The following is a 20,557-nucleotide window of genomic DNA, read 5'->3' on the forward strand; positions in this document are numbered from 1 at the left end:
AATTAAAACATTAAAATAACAGTTTCATATCATGTACAATTTCATTTATACAGTACGATGTTCTTGGCTGACCTTAACACATCTCTAATACAAAGGTTCTCCTAGCCGATACTAAACATCCTGCAAATGCATTTCTGAACATTGAAATTGTACATCCTAACGTTACGGGCCAACGGCAAGGTCGTAACTGGTGTCAGATCCCCAATACCAATTCCCCCCTCACTTGTGAGGGGCGGGCGCACAGAGGACTGTACCTCTGTGCCAACTTCCAATTTCCCTTGCCTTAGCGGGGGCCCCCTGTTAACTCGACGCCATCTTAGTGGTCGTCCGAGGACTCGTGTGAGGTGTCTAGAAGGTAGCGTAGACCCCCCTCCCACCCCACACAACTTACCACACCTGCCGTCGCAGATGTCCGGGCCCCGGGAAATTCCGAGGAGGGGTCCGTATCCCCTCCTCCCCAGTGAAGGGGCTTATGGCCGCCTTCCCTTTCGGCGTCCCATCCTTAGATGGGACCGCCTCCCGTTTGAGGGGCCAATGGCCGCCTCCCCCCGGGCGTTCCATCCGTAATGGGTGACGCCCAAACCTCTAGGGATCTTCCATTTACTGCTCACCGATCATGACCTTACCGCCACAGGCCTGGATAGTTGACCGGCTATCCGTACCCCCCACAAAACTCCTACTTAAAGGTCATGGCTATAAATTCTTCAACCAAGCTATGAAGTCTCCTATGAGTAAATCATTCCCCACCCGGGACAAATGCACCCCGTCCTCCAAATACATCTGATCCCCCCTGATACACCCATGTGGAATAGAATGCAATGTATTCGTACGAAACAATCTACCAATTTTGTTATTTACCTTCTTCACAGAATGATTTAAAGCAGACACAGAATTAGCCCCCCGCCACACCTTCCGTGGGATCATGTGGGACCATGCAATTGTGCACCCAGGGACCCTCTTTGCTAACCAACTTACAGTGGATAGTATTACCTCGAGAAGCACTCGTCGGCCAATGGTCACCAAATCATTGCCCCCAAGATGCACTATGAGTATATGTGGCGGTGACCTCGTCCGCCCTAACAAACCCTCGATAAAAACCTGAAACTGGTCAATACAGAGCCCGCCCCTTCCGTAGAAGGTCACCCTGTACCCGTATTCCCCAGCCATGTGAATCATGTCACCTGCTTTGAATACGTCTGCGGCACGCCTCACGTATGAGTGGCCCACGACCCACACCACTCTGTCCACAGCCGGTGTCCTTTGACCGCTGGTTCCCAGGTGTCGGGTCGACTGCACAGTCTGCCCCGCCTCGTAAGCATGCGAAACTGTAAAACCAAACAAAAACAAGAAGCGTGAGTTCATGATATTAGTTTCATAACATGTGCAACCGCACGTACCGTTTATAACAATTCGAGGACCAACGCCCCAACTGTTTCACTTTATCAACACTCAGACCCCTGGCTGTGGCCTCAGTCGCAGCCCCTATCCTGAAGGAATGGGTCCCGAACTCACACGGGTTTAACCCTGCGGCTGAAATTGCCATCGCAAGTACCCGTTGGAACTGAAACCTCGTCAGCGGGGTGGCATCGGCGTGCCTCAGTAAGCTTCCCCCCCATGCTGCCGCCCTCTGCGCCAAATATTCCTCAACGCAGGCTACCGGGCATATGGGCGATCCGGGAATCCGGCGGACTATTACACACTCGCCGTTTGCTCCTTGATCGGTCTTGGACCTGGCAAAGGAGACCACCATTGTTTCCCCAGCAATGCGGATGTGCTCTCGGCACAGTCCCCCCCCGTATCCTGCTTATTCCTTGCTACCAGCTCGCTTACCCTCATAGCCCCATGGAATGCTAATGAAAAAGCGGCTCTAAACAGTACTGTCTCATATTGTGATGAACATGTTGCAGGGAGTACTGACATTAACAGGGCCAACCTTTCCAGACCTATCGGGTGCCTATCATCCACTCTGTGACCCTCAAGGCGTTGCCACCCACGTAGCGCCTTCTGAACCACAAAAGACGCTGTGGGGTCCTGGAGACCATGAGCTCGGGCCTTGAAAGAAATAGCGGCCCGATGCCTTTGTGCCGTGGCTACTGATTTGCCTGCCTGACGTAATGATAACAGAAACTTCAGGACATACTCCTCTTGGCCCCATAGCTCCCCCCCAGCAGAACCCAAAAAGGACCAATAGGAACGGAACGCACCTTCGTATGCCTTCCTTGTTCTGGGAGCTAGACTCTCTCCCACAAGGTCTTGTAGTCCGGGGCACCGAGAGACCAGAGAGCTTCGGGAAAAGGTGCCGCCACCGGGTTAGCTGAGGGTAGGAAACCCCAGAAGGCCTGCATACGGGAACGAGAAAGCGCATCAGCAGCCTGATTTAACACCCCTGGCACATGTCTTGCCCTAAAGTGGACGTTTAGTCTCATACACAGCAAAACAATTTCCTTCAGCAATCTCAAGATCCATCTGCAGCGGGCAGCCTGACTATTGATACACTCAACAACGGTCATATTATCAGACCGAAACACCACAGTGCGGTCACGAAATCCCTCGGGCCATGTTTTCAAGGCCACCAGAATAGGGAAAAGCTCAAGAAATCCTATGTTACCTGTGAGCCCATTCTCGTGCCACCATGCCGGCCAGGTTTGTGCTGACCAGTGATTCCCAAAGATGGCGCCAAATCCAACACTCCCTGCCGAGTCTGTCCACAACCCCAACTCCTCCGAGGAGACCCCGGGTTTGCTCCACACGACCCGACCGTTGAAATCCGCCAGAAATGCCAACCATATGAGCATGTCCTGCCGGACCTCAGCCGAGAGCCTTGTGCGGTGGTGGCCTTCCTTAAGGCCAACCATGGCCTGCGCAATTGAGCGGGAAAATGGGCGCGCCATTGGGATCCCCCTCAGGGCAAAATTCAGTAGACCCACGACCTGCTGTAACTGATGTAATCTCACTTTGGTCGCGCTAATACATGCTTTGAGCGATGCCTCAAATTTCGCCACCTTTTCCCTGGGCAAGCGGAAGCACCCCTCTTCGGAATCGAGCTCTATTCCAAGAAACTTGAGTGAAGTAGACGGCCCCACTGTCTTACCGGGTGCCAATGGCACTCCAAAGCGCCTCATGAGATCACAAAATGCATTCAAAGCTCGTGTACACTCTATGTCCCCAGCTGCCCCCAGGAACAGAAAATCATCAAGATAATGCATCACATGAGTAAACCCTGTTATTCTTGTGAAGGCCCATTGCAAAAAACAACTGAATCCTTCAAAATAAGCACAAGAGATGGAGCAACCCATTGGCATACATTTATCCATGTAATAGCGACCCTGAAACATGAAACCAAGGAGACGCTGATCGTCTGGGTGTACCGGGAGCAACCGGAACGCTGACTCGATATCTGATTTAGCCATCAGCGCTCCGGGCCCTAGGCGATTCAACATGGCGACGGCCTCATCGAACGATGCGTACCGTACCGAACAGACATCCGGGTCAATCGCATCGTTCACCGAAAGACCCCTTGGAGCTGACAAATTATGTATCAACCTGAATTCCCCCGGATCTTTTTTGGGGACTACACCGAGGGGTGAACAAACAAAATTAGCAACTGGCGGGTTGTCATATGGTCCAGCAACCCGACCTCGGGCCACCTCCTTACCAATCTTTGCTTGTACCACCGCCGCATTCTGCTGCACCGATAGCTGATTCTTACATTGAGCTGCACCCTGAAAATCCCCCGCCGGGATGCGGAAACCATATGAGAAACCATCTCGCAACACCCCGGCGGAGATATGATCTGGGTATTCGTTTAGCCAAGGGATCATTGCCATGATATCAACCGGGGTCGGTAGCGGTGCCCCCTGGACCATTTCAGACCTGTTTGGCGCTACCCCTACTCCCCGTATCACTAGTCTTGGCTCTGCACGTGTTCTCCGGATGGGAGGACTGACCACACCCCGAACATTCGTGCCTGAATTTACAAGAACCCTGAGGCCTAGTACATTTGCCCCTGTTAAAGCTCCAGCAGACCCCTTTCTTCCCTGTGCTGCCGCTAGTCCTTGAGTTCCGGTCATTGCTGGAACTTGCTCGAAAGGGCGTCCCTGACGAATGGCGGGAATACCCGGCCATCTCACCCCCCAATGTTGGTGACTTCCCCACTTCCATATTTTGCCATGAAATGGAGTCAAAACAATCCCATGTCAAGGATGCATCATGTTCCTTGGATTTACGAAATATATTATCATAGGCAAACCATTGATTTCCTCCATATGTTTCATAAAAACCCATGATACGTGTCTGATACACAGCCAATTCCCCCAACAAATCGGGCCTACGTTCCCCCATAATTGCAATGAACATTCCGAACGCTCTGCCCCAATTGCCTATCGATTCATCGACTCTAAAACCGGCCATCTTGGCTCGCCATACACTTGGATACAGAAACTCTTTCTGGTTTTTTACATGCTCGATTTCGTAGTGATCGGTCAACAAGGAGAATATGTTTACATATTTATCTGCCCATATCCTCTCCTTCACCTCCTTCGGGATATGCTGCACAATTTTTTCCTTCCTCGAAGGTACCGATCCCTCCCCAACCATCGGCAATGGCTTACCTGAAGCTGCCGCTGTAACTGTCGACCCTGCCGTACCAACGCCTGATCCCGGATGACCCACTGGCGCCTGCGGGGAAACAAAAGGACAAGGTGGTTTTGCGGCCTCCCGTGATTGCCGCAACTGCCTCATTAATTGCTTGGCCTCCTCGGCCGTGTCCCCTGGAGCAACGGAACCCACGCTGTTACTACCCAACCATGCCGCCAGCAGGGCGGCCAACTCCGGGGGCATGTCCCCCTCGTTCACCGGGGTAACCACCACAGGGATCGGCTGCCCCTCGACGGGAACCGGCACGGGAGCCTCCACCGGTCTGGGAGGGCTCGCCGGGGGAGCCTCCGGAACTGGGACCTCGTCCTCATTTGCCCCGTTCCTGGCCCTCTTCCTTCTCCCGGCAGGGACCGCCACTGGGATGGTTCTTTTTTGCCGTCCTGTACCATCTCTGGCCGCCATTTTCCTCTTCATCTCCGCCATGTCTTTCACCAGCATCCGGAGCATTTGGTCGGTGCTAACCTTCTTTGCGACCCTTTTGCCCGGCATTCTCCTCACGTATATAGGAAGGTCCTGGACAAGACTTGCAGCACTAGAAGAGAAAAAAGAGAAATTACAAATTTCAAAATTGGCTCTTCGTTCCGTCTCGAGCTCACGTGCAACTTCAGAGCACAGGAACAAGAGGATGCTTCCTTGGCTTGTCGCTCCTTTTATCCTTCTTCGGGCGGGCGTAGACCCTCCTCCAATCCGCCTCCTGGCGTGGCTGGCGGTGTTGGTGTCTAGGACAACCCCTTCTTGGGAGGGAAAAGGCGCGCCCCAGCTACGCCGCTTCGGGCATACCAGCCGGGACACGCCTCCCGCCCAAAATGGTTTCCCGGGGAGATCGGGGTACTCCACCATACGTTCGGGGGACCGAGTGGTCGCCCCTTTCCATAATTTAACCTCTGTCAGGAATATAAGGGAGTTAACATTTCCTACTTAACCTGAACTAAAGAGCAGGCGCGTTTCTCAAATGCCTTATTTCAGGTGGTGCTAATTAATTACGTATGCATTATTTATCTTCTTGTGTTCAGTGATTCACCAGCGAGACTTTTTCATAAATGTGAACGGTGTGATGGCTTGAAACCGCAGAGGTGAATACATCAATAGCCTTTTACATATCAGGAAGACAAATGCACCCATAGAGAATTATTACAAGCAGGGCCTGAATAAGAGAAATGACTGCTTGCACCCAGTGTTGTGCCCCATGGACACACTTATGCTACACAAGCAGACAGCACTGCTTGTTCTGCCCTCCTGTAATACCAGCTGCATAGCAACACATCTGTTAATGTGGGGGTTGCCTCATTTGTTTGTACCATGGCAGCCTGCCAATAAGTGAAAGTTATGCTCATGCCATGTTAAGGATGCTGGTACCTGGGCAAGACGGTGCTCCAAGAATGTGCCACCCACTTGTGCTCTGGGTGGATGCAGCTAGTGCAAACTAGGGCATTTGCACTTCATCGCACACTAAGGCATTTGAACTTCATCTGTGAGCAAGGCACAGCTGTTGAATTGTTATATTTCATGTCTTTATTTTTTAATATATTTGTGCGTTTGGCATGCATTGAGAAAGAAGCTGTGCCATTCAGTGTGCAGGGCAGTTCTGCCACGTAGATGTTTGCCATAAATACAAATGGCATTAAACCGACTACCGGCAGACCCCAGCCGCGACCTGTGACCTCTGACGTATCCATCTGAAACATGACCATAAGAAGAATGAGTCCACGGGCCGCTTTTGGCAATTATCCTGCTGCTGGAAGGGGAGGCTGCAGCCAGGAGCATGTGCTTATGGACACCAGCCTGCCTCGCCTGGCCTAGCGCCAAGATGGGAAATGGAGCTCGATTTAGCACTGACACAGGTTCAATGGGATAATTAGGCAGGTTTTTGTTCGGGGTTGTTGATATAAATGTGCTGCAGATTAGCCTTTCCCCTCCACTCTCGGTAATGACGAGGGCCAGCAGGTGGCCAGATAATGGCAGAACATGAAATTAATACTTTGTTTCCTTTCACCGCCCTTTGTTGTTTTCTGTTAAAGACTGCTGGAGTTCTAAGGCCTGCTCCCTCTCGTTTTTTTTATTTAACCTCTCATCATTTTTATGTAAAAAGTTTGTGTCGCAGCAGCCTTTTTGTGAAACTTCCCGAGCAAACAAGCGCTTAGTAACCACATCAGAGGCCCCCTCGTGTGAAAGTGTTTCTGCAGAAGTCACATGACAGGGCCCTGGGGCCACTCAGCGCTTTAAAGCTTAATTTGAATTCACATTAAATTAATAGGCGGTGCAATGCACAGTCAGTTTGAACACCAGCTTAATCAGCAAACCAAAGAGGTGCTAGGGTTTAAAGGAAAGTTGAATAAAAATACCTTGAACGTCTGTTTTGGTGTATCTTAATAGCTAAAACCACTTTCAGATGTAAACCGGATTGCAGACTGCAAATGGAAAAACCTATTATAAACTAGCCTGAAAAATAAAGGCATTTTAAAGGGACCATCAAGTGAATTATGTCACAATAGGCCTCAAAACATAAGCAGACCAATGTACATTCTGAAATGCCTAGTATGTAGTTGTTTTGATTTCTTAAAGTTAGTTTGTGAATAGATACGGTCGCATGGGTCATGAACCAAAAAACGATCAGGCTATTGTTTTCCTATGTTGCCACATTTTGACTAACAGCCTTGCCGTATTTCAATACCCTCACTTGATAGCCTCTTGGGAGAGTGGCAAACAACTGCTGCATTCCTGCACTGCTGAGTGGACAAGCAGACCCTTCATAATGTCCAAAGGCATAATTTACAAAGCAGGTCTAAAAAACGAAGCCCAGACCTTCCAGGTGGTTCTCCTCCCTTTGGAGCACATTTCTAAATTTCCATGGTTTTACCAAAGTCCCAGGTAAGACATCACTCTCCACAGAGTTCTTGAAGTGTTTCTTGCCTAGTGTCTAGAAGATGGATAAGCCACCTAAGTAGGGTAGGGTGTCATTACAGACCTAGTTTTCAATCGGTGAATTTTGTACAAATTAGACAAACACCTGAAAATAATGATTTGTAGTTGAAAAGTTCAGGACTTGAGACAATGTCCATAATAACCTGTAGTGAGGTGGTCACCTACTCCTAAGCATGATGGATAAGGAAAACATTCTTAATACATCCATTCATGAGTTAATGAGAGTTCCATGCAGTTCCAAGCATTTTGCACCAACTCCCCTGTCCTTGCAACTCTCCCATTTTGCATTTACCTTAAAACGTATGCTGGAGACAAAAACGCATATAGATTTTCCATTCGTATAACCACAGTTGATAGTCCAAAAAATCTATTAATCGAAATAATGGGTATAAGGGTGCAACATTTTGAGCCCAATGATTTACCTAGGTGCACAAAAAAACTTGTAAATCAAGACCATGTGGGATGTGACCTGGGCTCTGTTCGAGATGCTGCGTTCTGAGTTTGCTCCGCGGTGTCTGGGACAATTTCCTTAATTTCCCTATGAAATAGAGCCCATCAAAATTAGTATGGGAATGACGTACAGTGAGTGAATTTCGTGTATATATGATCAACAGAACTGTTGATGAGATGCACCCTTCCTAACTGTTACCTTGCTCTCCTCAGAGATGATCTTAAGCGCACTGCTTTAGTTTCATGAGAGAATGCTCTATTTTCAGATAAATGCTTGTTTTTATGCTTTTTAATTGCAGTATTCAGGGCAATTATGAACCAATTTATTTCTGCCTAGCTATTCTCAGGCCCACTGCATCTGAGGCATTTTCTGCATCTCTCTGTGTGAGATGCAAAACTTTGACACAAATTCTGTTTGCGGACATTCTTTGAGTAACCTTATGATAAATGGAATAGTAAACAGAGCATTGGTGTTACATAAGCAAATAGACTTCAAACTGAGGTGATGTGCTTAATATAAACCAAAATGGAGTAAGTATGCACTGATGGACCTTGTCAAGCAGGCCGATATCCAGGGCTCAGCCCTCGGCTGGATCGGTTCTTTTCTCGAGGGTCACACCCAGGCGGTACTACTAGCCCCATTTACTGCCCCTAAGATTGCAACTACCCGTGGGGTCCCACGGGGATCGTCATTATCTCCCCACCTGTTCAATCTATACCTATTGCCTCTGATCCAGTCCCTGAAGGACAGGAGGGTGACCACATTCAATTATACTGATGACCTTCAACTAATTTTTACTATTGATAACTCTCCTAACTCAATTCAGGAATTCCCGGCCACCATGCCTCACACCCTGGACTGGATGGACCTAAACCTTTAAAACTCAATCCAGGTAAGACCAAACTAGTTCTGACAGGGAGTAGCCAGAGCTTCTGGGGCCCACACTACTGGCAGACGGAACTCAGGTCCCCCCCGTACCCCCCTCCTCTGTTAAAAGCCTAGGGGTCACCATAAATGACGATCTCTCACTAAGATCTCAAGTTGGTGCAGTGGTCTGACCTGTTTCTTTCAGCTGCGCAAAATTAGGAAGATCAGTCATTTGCTCACCCACGCAGCACTGATACAGGTCGTGATTGCCTTGGTAGTCTCACACCTAGATTATGCCAACTCAATCTACCTTGGCATGCCAATGTCCTTAATCAAACGACTCCAGATGGTCCAGAACCAAGCAGCGAGACTGAACCACCAGCAGCCAAGATGGCATTCTGCCAGACCTTTACTACAAAAACTCCACTGGCTCCCTATTTCCCAAGGCGTGGCTTTCAAGATGATTTGCTTAATTTTTAAGACTCAATACTGCCGGAGCCCTAAATTCATTAACTGCCTATTATCTAGGTACACCCCCTCCCGCAACCTGCCCTGAACCCACCTTCAGCTATTAACCGTCCCTGCCTTCAAGTTAAAAAGACAGGGAAGATGCAGGTTTGCCTCCTTGGCCCCCACATTGTGGAATTCCCTTCCACTGGAGATCCGGTCATGCAACAATCTTCTGAGCTTCATGAAAATGCTCAAGACATGGCTGTTTGTGCAGGCTCATGAGTAACTTCATCCTATGGCCCAACACTAGCGCCATGAAACCACCTGGTGTATGTGCACTGTAGAAGTTCTTTATAACATAACATAACATAACATAACATAACATAACATAACATAACATAACATAACATAACATAACATAACCTAAGCTTCTAACAGGTATATGCTGTGGTTAATTTGCTCAGAAATTAATTTAAAATACTGCTTAATTTTTCAAGAGCTATTGCTAGCACAGTGACTTGCAGTTTGTCAGATGGTTGGAGAATCTTTCTGAAACAATCATTGTATTTTTCAGAAGCTAGATCATGGACAGCATTTGTACAACAAACCTTTATAAACATTTAGAACATAATTAGTAAGGTAAAAGCCATAGTGAACCTGTTCTTGAATTTTGTAATAGATAAGTTCTCGAAAAATGAGTGGTGGTTGCATGTTGTAAGTGGGGAAGAAAGAAATCCAAAAAAGAACCCTTAAAAAATGGTTCAACTTCAGTTGGCGATAGACAAATTGGCATAAGCTTTAATAAGTATTTCCTTTTGGCATCCTTTGGAGAGCTTATACAGGTGTCAAGTTCTAAAGCTCCAAAGGCAGTTGTTTTATTGTTAAAAGAAAACCCTTTTCACCAGAAAGTTGATGCCAGTATTTCAGCCTAAATGATTTGTCGGCTCATTGTCTGTGTCTGCACACAGTTTTTTCTTCCATGTCGGCCTGGCAAGTGCACCCACTTACTCAACTCTAACCTTCCCTTTTCTTACATTTTAAGCATCCCTCAGGAAGGACCTAGGTACCCACATGGACAGGGTGCTATGTATGTGAAAGGTAGAACATGTGCTGGTATGTTTTACATGTCTTGATAGTGAACTACTGTGTATTTCGTTTTTCACTATTGAAAGGCTATCTGTCCCATAGGTTAACATGGGAGCGGCCTTGTAACATTCTACAAGCGCAACTTTCCATTGGTATAAGATATAGAAAATAATTTTAGGCTTCCTGAATTCAGAATTTAAAAATAAATCTTTAGTGAAGATAATTTGTATATTGTATGTTTGAAAATACTACTTTTAGAAAGTGGGCATTTTCTTGCTTAACCATCCTGTTTGCCTCTGTCCTTTGCGTATTCACCGTCTGGTTTTGGAATGACAAGAGCTGGGGATGTGTATTCACTTTACACAGACAGAGGGGGGGGGGGGGTGAGTTGTGTCCTGTCTTTCCTGGGTGGATCATAGTTAGACTGAATCGACCCTGCTGCATTTTGAGTAGTGGGAGGGGTTGTCGCTTACAACTGAATGGACTGTGGCTGCCTTCCACAATTTTGTTTGTACCAACTTTAAAGGAAATTGTGGTATTAAAAAAAGGAGGCCCAACCCCAGAACTTTAGATTACTGCTTGACTAAGTAACCTGCTAGGTAGAAGAGATGGAAGAACTGCCAGGAGCAGTACTGCACCTTTGCTGTTGTTGCTTTGTTGGGTTGGCCTGGAGTTGTTGTTTTTGTTTTGGGCAGCGAAATGACTGGACTGTTCTTTCTGCATACTAGGTATCTCCAAGGGCTTGATGTTGAGTTTGCCTCCTGTTGGAAGTCTTAGGGAAATGAAAGACTTCAACATCTACTGAGTACCGGCTTCTAGAACTGGATGTTTCAGCTGCTACAGAGGAGAAGGTAACCTAATCCCATCAACAAAGTCACTGCTGGCTCCATGACCTGCAGGCACCGCAGACGGCACTGCTGAAATGAAATGAAATGAAATGAAATGAAAAAAGATTTGTGAGGGCACATGGCTGCCCGGGAGCGTCACAGCGCTAGTTAGTGAACTGGGGGGAAGGAATGAGATTTTAAGGGAATAACCAGGTTTTTAAAAGTTTACGGAAGGAGAGAAGATTGGGTAGGGCACGGATGGCAAGGGGTAGGGAGTTCCACAGCTTGGGGGCATTGTAGGGAAAGAGGCGACCCCCAGTGCAGGCCTTCTTAATCCTGGGTGTGGAGACCGCAAACCTGGTCTCACTGATGATGCCGTCTGATGCCGCCACAGAGCTACTGCTTGCACCATCAGGTAAATGCACTTCTCAACACCAAATCACTTCACATCGTCACCCTGATATCCCCGTAGACAACGCAACAACATTACCGATGCTGCGGCCTGTACTGTGACTTGTGGACACCACTCGTGGAGAACATAGAGCACAGTCCCGCTTCACACCTCAGCCCTGGCCTCACCGCTCAAACCACTCCAAGCTGACATCAACGCCGCTGCTTGCACTGCGACCTGTGGGCCCTGCACACCACATTGCCCCATCTCGCACCGCAGCCTTGGGTCTACCAACGACAGCACTTCAATAACGATGAAGCATTGCCTGCAACGTGACCTGTCAGTACAGCAACGAGCACCGCCCGCTTCGCACCGCAGCCCTGGTCTCACAATGCCGCTGGATGACCGTCATTGAGATACTGCCAGCACAGTGATCATAGGGCACTGTATGTTGCACCGCTTCACTTCACACCGCAGCCCCGGCTTCTGCCGATGCCTGCGCTCCTGACTTTAAACTCACAGAGTTGGACCTGTGACGCCTGTGACTTCCAGGGCCTGACAACTCCTGCAGATACGTACGGAACCAACACCTGCTGATGCCGCTCCTCTGGAGCTCAATGCAAGGTCCAACGGCCTGCATCTCCAAAGATGCTGTCTTACGGGTACCCCAACACTGTAGCTGTCCCGTGATGCGGCGATCGGCTGGAACTGGTGGGCTTATTTGTAGACGCCCTGGATGGAGCTATCAATTTAAGGAACTTTAAAAAAAAGGCCTATTTTTGCATTATTTGTATTTTAATAGCTGTATATTCGATTTTTACTGTTTTTGGTCTTGTGTTACACAGATAAATATTGGATATGTTTCTAAAACTGGTGTTCTTTTGTACTGTTTTCACTGTATTACTGTTTGCTATGTGCAAATGCTTAACACATTGCCTCTGAGATACGCCAGGCTACCCGTACCAAACTACCAAGGGGGTGAGCAGGGGAAATTTTAGCTATGTAATCCCCTTATCCTGACTAGATTGGTGGATTCTGCCTGGCTTAGGTGCATACCTTAGCCAACCAGAAAACCCATTTCTAACACTCATCATCAAATAAGGTTAGGCGAGCACTGAGAGGATCCTTTTTTGAATATCCTACGGAGAAGTAGCGGGCCTAATGATTAAGCGAGTGTCACACAGGAGGCCATATGTAGACATAAATTTAATATATGGCAGGGTCCTGGTGAAATTGGGAGCACAGGAAACACTGGGATGGCGTCTGCTGGTGCCATGCCAATGTGGCAGTGTCGCTAGGAGAAACCAAACAAATGCGTTGGGTATGCCTGAAGAAGTCTTGCTTAATCCAGTGGCCCACAGCATTCCTTCGGTTATGATCTCTCCAGAATGTATGTGGTCAGCTGGAATCGGAGACCACAGGGTCGAGGTAAATCAGAGATACGTTCCGATCGGCAGTCACAGGAGTGTAAGGAGCTCAGGGCCAGATGTAGGTAGCTCTTTACCGATCGGAATCGGCCGAAAATACCGATTTTCGGCCGTTTCCGACCGGTAAAGGGCTATGGAGATGTTGGGGCACCAAAAATGGACATATTCGGTAATTTTACCGAATCGGTAAAATTACAGAATCGGTAAATTTACCGATTCTGTAAATTTTACCGAATCGGTAAATTTACCATTCGGTAAAAATACCGAATATGTAATTTGAGATGTAGGTAGCATGTCTAACAGTGCTACAGGGCATTAAGAATTCGGTATTTACCATGCAATACAATTGCATGGTAAATTACGAATTCATGTGTACATGCACATCTGTGCATGTACACCTGTGCCATGTGGCACACAGACATGCCCTAAGGGCATGTCTGTGTGCCACATGGCGCAAAAACCAGTTACAGGGGTGCAACAGGGTGTCAAAGTGACACCCTGTCCCCCTTAGCAATTCGGTATTTGCTATTGAATCCTATGGGCTTCAAGGCCCATAGGATTCAATAGCAAATACCGATTCGGTATTTACCAAATCGGTAAATACCGAATCTTACAGATTCTGTAAAAAATACCGAATTTTTCCCTACATGTCATTTACCGATTTTTGAATACCGAATCGGTAAAATTCGGTATTTAAAAATCGGTAAATGACATTTACCTACATCTGGCTCTCAGTATCTTAGTTAACCATTCAATAAATGTGAAGCTGGTGGATGCGAGTCTCGCATTCTGCAATCAAGGTGCTGCATATATTTATAATATCCCTGTGCTTCTGTGGTCCATGAGTACCTTCTGTGTTTATTTACACACTTAATTTTCCAAGAAATATTTTATTTGTGCAGAAATGTTTGAATTAATATATCAATAATATGTGGTATCTCGAAAATATTCACTTGTTTTTTTTCTTTAATGTTCACGAGCAAAATACGACTGCCATCTTATTCTAATATAAGGATTGATCTCCTGACATTTTTCTAAACATTCACTGGATTTAACTTTCCTGTGCCAAAACCATAATTAATTATCTTGTGATATTAATTTTTACTGCTGGTCATTTATTCACATCTAATCTTATCCACTTATACAATAAGTGATACCATTGGCCCAATTAACCAAGCCAAATGGACAATGAAAAAACTGTTCCAAGTAGTTAATCACCTTGCAGCACCTCCAAACCCACCAACAGATACCTCCCAAACCCTCTGCAACGCACTAGCAGACTTTTTCTCCGAAAAAGTCACGTCCATCTTTAAGGACTTTTCCCCTAAAGACACAATCACCAAAGCATCCAACTTACCATCACACGCGGATGTACCGAGCTTCACAGAGTTCAATACTACACACCCACATGTCATTCATAAACTTAATTCATCCATCAAATCAGGCTCCCCACTGGACCCTTGCCACCTTCCATTCTCAATACCATCCCAGATATTATCACACCGCCCATGGTCAGCATTTGTAACTCAATGTTTTCCAGTGGCATCTATCCAGCCATATGGAAAAATACGATAATCAAACCCCTGCTTAAGAAACCTTCACTCGACCCTTCTTCACCTTCCAGTTACCGACCTATTGCATCACTCCCCGTCCCCGCTAAAATATTTGAGTCTATTATGAACAAACAATTGTCTGAATACATTTACAACAACGAACTCTTAGATGACACCCAGTTCGGTTTCAGACAGGGACACGGGACAGAAACCGCCCTACTAAAAGCAGCAGATGAAATAAGGATGACCATGGACAGCGGAGGAGCAGCCGTCCTCATCTTGTTGGACCTATCCGCCGCGTTCGACACAGTCGATCACGACACCTTGATCGACCGTGTCGAAGCCTTCGGCATCAAACACAAAGCCAAAGACCTCATTACATCCTTCCTGGCAGATCGAAAACAGGCAGTAAAGTTAGGAACATTTGTATCCCCTACCTTTGCCCTTCCTTGTGGAGTTCCACAGTGTTCCTCGCTAAGCCCGACCCTCTGCAATATATATGTTTCGGACTTAGCGAGAGTAATCAAGGCTTACAACATCAACTTAACCACGTACGCCGACGACACCCAGTTGGTGCTATCCATACACAAGGACGGCACCAAAATAGCAGCAAATTTCAAAGATGGAATGAGAGCCATCAGCAACTGGATGTCCACAAATTGCTTGAAGCTGAACTCCACAAAGACCGAAGTGATGCTGTTCGGCAAAGTTCAACCAATATGGTCCCCACAATGGTGGCCGGAGGAAATGGGCACCCCACCTGAACCAGTCAGTGAGGTCAGAAACTTGGGAGTCATCTTTGATGACAAACTCCTCTTCAACCACCATGTCAACTCAGTGGTCTCTTCATCTTTCAACACTCTGAGGAAGATCAAAAAAACTCCTCCCCTACCTCCCCAAAGCTGCAGGGAAAACACTCATTTCCACTTTGGTGTTCTGACGCACTGATTACTGCAATTCCCTCCTCCTGAATGCTCAGGAGAAAGTCATCTCTAAACTCCAGATGGTGCAGAATGCCTCAGCAAGAGTTTTACTAGGCATCCCTAAATTCAGTTCCATTTCTAAACACCTAAAGCAGCTGCACTGGCTCCCTATCAAAAGCCGCACAAAATTCAAAACCCTTTGCATTGTATATAAAGCAATCAACAATGTCGGACCCCAATTTCTTAAAAACACTTTCAAACCGCACACTACCCTTAGATCACTTCGTTCCAACACGGCCCATCTGCTCAATGTCCCCAGAACAAGAAGGGTCAACTGGGGAGACAGATGCTTCACGATTGCTGCCGCAAAACTGTGGAACTCCCGCCCCTCAACATCAAAACCAGTCCCAACCTCATCATCTTCAGGAAACAAGTGAAGACATGGCTGTTCTCACAGTAATTACACCGTAGTCGTCATATCTTAGTCTAGAGCGCAGAGACACCCCTGGGTAATTGCAGCGCTTTAAAAATCGCAAAAATAAATAAATAAATAAATATAGTAAACTTATTTTAGTGTACATGCCCTTCTGATTTTACCATCTCTGCATTAAAAATATAATCAATGTAATGTAAACAATAAACATCTGTTATTCAGAACTAAGATACCCTTGGGTTAACAACATGTGCTTTACAAATACCCATTATGATATGTTCATCATAACAAAACAGTTATAATAGCTAGTATACTTTTTGTATGCTTTTTTTCGATGGGGAAAACAATAAATTTGAAACTGCCAGTCAGAATTACATCAGAATTGTTGTATTTCCACCAGATAACTTGTTTTCAAACAATATGGAAAATGCTGTATCTCAGTTAGCTGATCCCCCACCTGCAGTCATTCCTAAGACTCCTTCCGTCAACTAACCAACCTTATCAACAAATTAGAGACTAAGACAAGACCCTCCATTACCCACCAAGACCACCACTTCAATCTCTATGGAGTTATTATTAGAAGAAATCTGAGCCCTCACATGGAAGAAACTACTAAAATATTGCAAGCATTGGATGACAAATGGGAGCTTATGGGTAGACATGTTATGGAAGCTGAGCAGAGAGTACGTGATCTACTCAACTATATTTAACTTATTTATAAGCCCCTTGCGCTGCCATTGCATCACTTTTTGTGACACCCTAGTGGGGCCGGAGCCTGCTCAATATTTACCAGACAGAACTAAGCCACTTTTTTGGATTAATGCTGCCCTCTAAATATTGTTCCCTTTAACACAGCTTTATGCATTAAAAGGGGCGTGCTAGGTGTTGCTGGGGGCGGTCCCAGCAACATCCATGGCTCTTTGACACTGCCCCGGATTTATGAGAAATTGTAACTCTGAGGCAGCACCAAAAACTAGGGAGGCACAACGAGGAGATTAATTGTGAGTGGATTCCAAGTAGTGCTCTCCATCTTGCACTAATTGTTTCACCTAGGAGGTCAGAGTTGAAGAAACATGCCCTGTGTCTCATTTTGCTTGTGCATCTGGTCATTAATTTTCCAGATTTACCTTTCATATGTGGTCATGGTGTGCATGTCAGCCATCCATGTGGTGTAGGTGTGTAATTTCTTGGTTTTCTAGTGGCACAATATCTTGCCTTTCACCGCTGCAAAAGCAGGGGAAAGCTAGTGCGTTGTTTGGTGAAGCAAGGTTGGTAATCCTGCAGTGTCATGCAGTAGAGTCAATTGGCTTGTTAGTGCTGATGTCACTCCCAGTTCGTCTCGAAGTAGATCCAGATTTGCCTTCAGTAGTGGGAGAGAGCAATACAGTATCATCAGATGTGCACAAGATCAGAGGCGGAACATCTCCAATACTTGGAGACTGGCTGCATGTGGGGTCCATGAAGTTTAGCTGGTGATCAGTGCCATTGATGGAGGACATAAAATACCTAAATTTAAATAGGGCCTCTCACAGTGATTTGTCATGCTGTTTAAGTATTAAAGACCATTAATCATCAGGAAAGGTAAGGCCTAACCTGTTTTCCCCAAAAGAAATTCCTTTCTGTGTTGTGCAACTTGAAGCACTAATATGACTTCTAAACAAAGACACCTATTTAAATCAATTATATCCCCATTTAATCATACATTGCATATAAGTCAAATCGTAACATAAGATGTATCCAGATAATTTTTATTAAAATTTTTATTAAAAAAGTTTCATCAATGAACTTAATATAAACATTTTATCATACATAAAAAAAGAGTTTTTCCAGTTCTTCTAAAGCAACAACATACATGAATTCATAAGTCAAAGTACATAATTTTTGAAACATAAATAAACAATCAGTTAAAAACTGTTTTTAACTGATTGTTTATTTATGTATCAAAAATTATGTACTGTGTTCATCAGTAAAACACCCTAAATAGACATAATTGCAGGAATGGCCCTGTGTGGTACACCAGTTTTAAATGGGCCACAATCAGCCTACCCACTTCCCCCCTTTCATTGTGTCTCTGTTTATGCCTGAAGATCATTGTTTCTGGATGTGAGGTAAATAGGGCATTTGAGTCTGTATTTTCTTTGAGAAGTTCATCAATCAATTGGGTTGTGGAAGTCAAGTTCTAAGCCCCCATAAATTGAGTTATAAGAGAAGTCAATCTGAGGCAATAATTTTTGCAATGTTTCTTATAAGCCACAGAATCCCTCATCATGGAATCCTGCAAGCAAGCTTTTCCGTCTGCCCATAGCATCTAGGTAGACGGAATAGTGTCTGGATTTTCTTATCGATATTGATTTAGGTAGATACATAGATGTTGTTTATCCACGGGGTCGCATTAGTGAGCTATATTCATGCACCAGTGGGCCATGGGGATTTTTAAAAGGCTAAAATTGAGATCCAATTCTATCATATCATGGTTGGAGATACTGTTCAGTACGATAGATGTTTCTACCAAGTTATGGGATAACATAGCCTACATTAGGAAGAAGTCAATGCGAGATCGGATGCCATGTACGCAGGACACTCTGTCAGGCGATGCTCACGAGGTTCCTGTTACTTCTTCTTGGCGATGCAATCTCCCAAGTCCCTAGTGAGTCAACCAGTTAGCAAGAATGTTGTTAACTTGACCAAGCTGACTGACCCCCAAGGAAAAGGGGAATTGGACAGAGAAAACAAGAAAAAACACTGGATCTCTTCTTGGGATTTCAGCGAGGTTTTCTCTCTGGAAGTGTTCTGGGCTTCTTTATTCAAAGTGACTTCGTTTGTCCGTTTGCTGAATAAACATACAGTTATAACAAGAAAATCAGGAATAGAATCTTCCGTCTATATCAATACAACATATATTACTCCTCTGCATTAATGCATGAATCTTCTGGTACATACCAAATTAACTAGAAGCCCTTGTACACACTTCTACAATGCCAGGTGCTTGGTAGTTTGCAACCTTCAAGATAAATGTCAAAAAATAATACTTAGTGAAAAAAGACTCTCGGCTTAAATATACAAACTATCTTAAAACTCTAATAGTCTATTAGTGGTTAGTTATGGGTTAAAGAAACATCACACCACTCATTAGCCCTACCTTGCAATTGTATGATGACTTTTCCAAAGGGGTTTCTGTTTTAAAAAACAAGAGAAAAGAAAAAGAAACAAAAGAACATAGAAAGTTTCCTAATTCTCAGAAGCTCTCTAGTTGCCCTGAATTTACAATTGTTTTAAGATATTGCCTGATATCAGCAACTGCATCCACAAACCCTCATGCAGGTATTTATAAGCTATAGCGCAATATTGCTTAATCATACCGCACTAGTAGCTGCAACAATACAATGTACCAATGTTCGTTTATTCAAAGTCTTTTGCAGTTTGCCAATGCTTGTTTCCGAAGATAACACTGTCTCTAGCGAATTGCCCGAATTCGAGAAACACTAGTCTCTTAAAAGGATGTAGATTGTTTTTACCAAGGTTTGATGGCTTCAGGCGCGGCCTTACTGTTATTCCAGGAAGTTGTTGTCCGAGCGAGGAGCCAACCGGAAGTCAGGCCAAAGACGCGATGCCGGGGAGAACGGTGGAAACCTGACCGGAAATGCAGGCATACGGGGAAGATGACCGGAGAGGACGAGAAGAAGGTAAGGAGTTCAGCTTTTGGAAGGGTTTAGCAGGAATGGGTTGCAGGAGGAGGGCGGGGAAGCCAGATGCTGAAGTCCGACGGGCACAGGAGCTGCAGACAGGAACACTCGCGAAGACACCGATGAGCAGGAAGCGAAGCGTTTCCGAGTTTGTGAGCAAGGTTTTTATAGCTTTCTTGAATCAGGGCGTTGGCTGCTTTCACGTGTCAGCGGAGAACGTTATTAAAATTAGTACAACGTGCAGAGCTACATCATGGAAGGAGATCAATACAGGCTAAAGAAACAAACAAGCATTGACACCAACAAAGCTACTGTTTACTATTGAGTTTACAAGAAAGGCATGAAACTTCTTTACCCCACAGCTGCATGTGATTTCATGACACACGAAGGTGAAGTCTCTGTCTCGGGGTGGTTAAAGCACCAAGATTCTACCAGGGCATAGCCGTGGATGACTTTCAAAGGCATGTGCCTGTCATGTGGTTGACAGGCATCGGGGTTGCCTGATCTGTCTAAGAATGGGTGAAGGGGCAAATTCCAATCAACACCAATCACAATTTTGGTCTTAAAAAGTAAATCCAGTAGTCTGGATAAGGTAGCCAAGAAATCAGATTTGTCCCCTACTGGCGCATTAATTAAGTTAATGATCAGAGGTTCATTTCGTATATTATGTTTGGCACAGATATACCTACGTAAGGGGTTGGACATTGTCTGATGTGCATGTACTGCTAGTGCTTTGTGTAGAAGGATAGCAACTCCTCCTTCCTGTGTAATAATGGTGTATCTGTAAGTGTGTCAGCAGCACCTTCCTGACTAGCAATCATTTCAGAGTCCACCCATTTTCTCTTGAGCTTAGAATGTTCAGTGTCATTGAGGTGCATTTCTTGAACC

Source organism: Lissotriton vulgaris, chromosome 6 (assembly GCF_964263255.1).
Source record: "Lissotriton vulgaris chromosome 6, aLisVul1.2, whole genome shotgun sequence".
In the NCBI taxonomy this organism is placed as follows: domain Eukaryota; kingdom Metazoa; phylum Chordata; class Amphibia; order Caudata; family Salamandridae; genus Lissotriton; species Lissotriton vulgaris.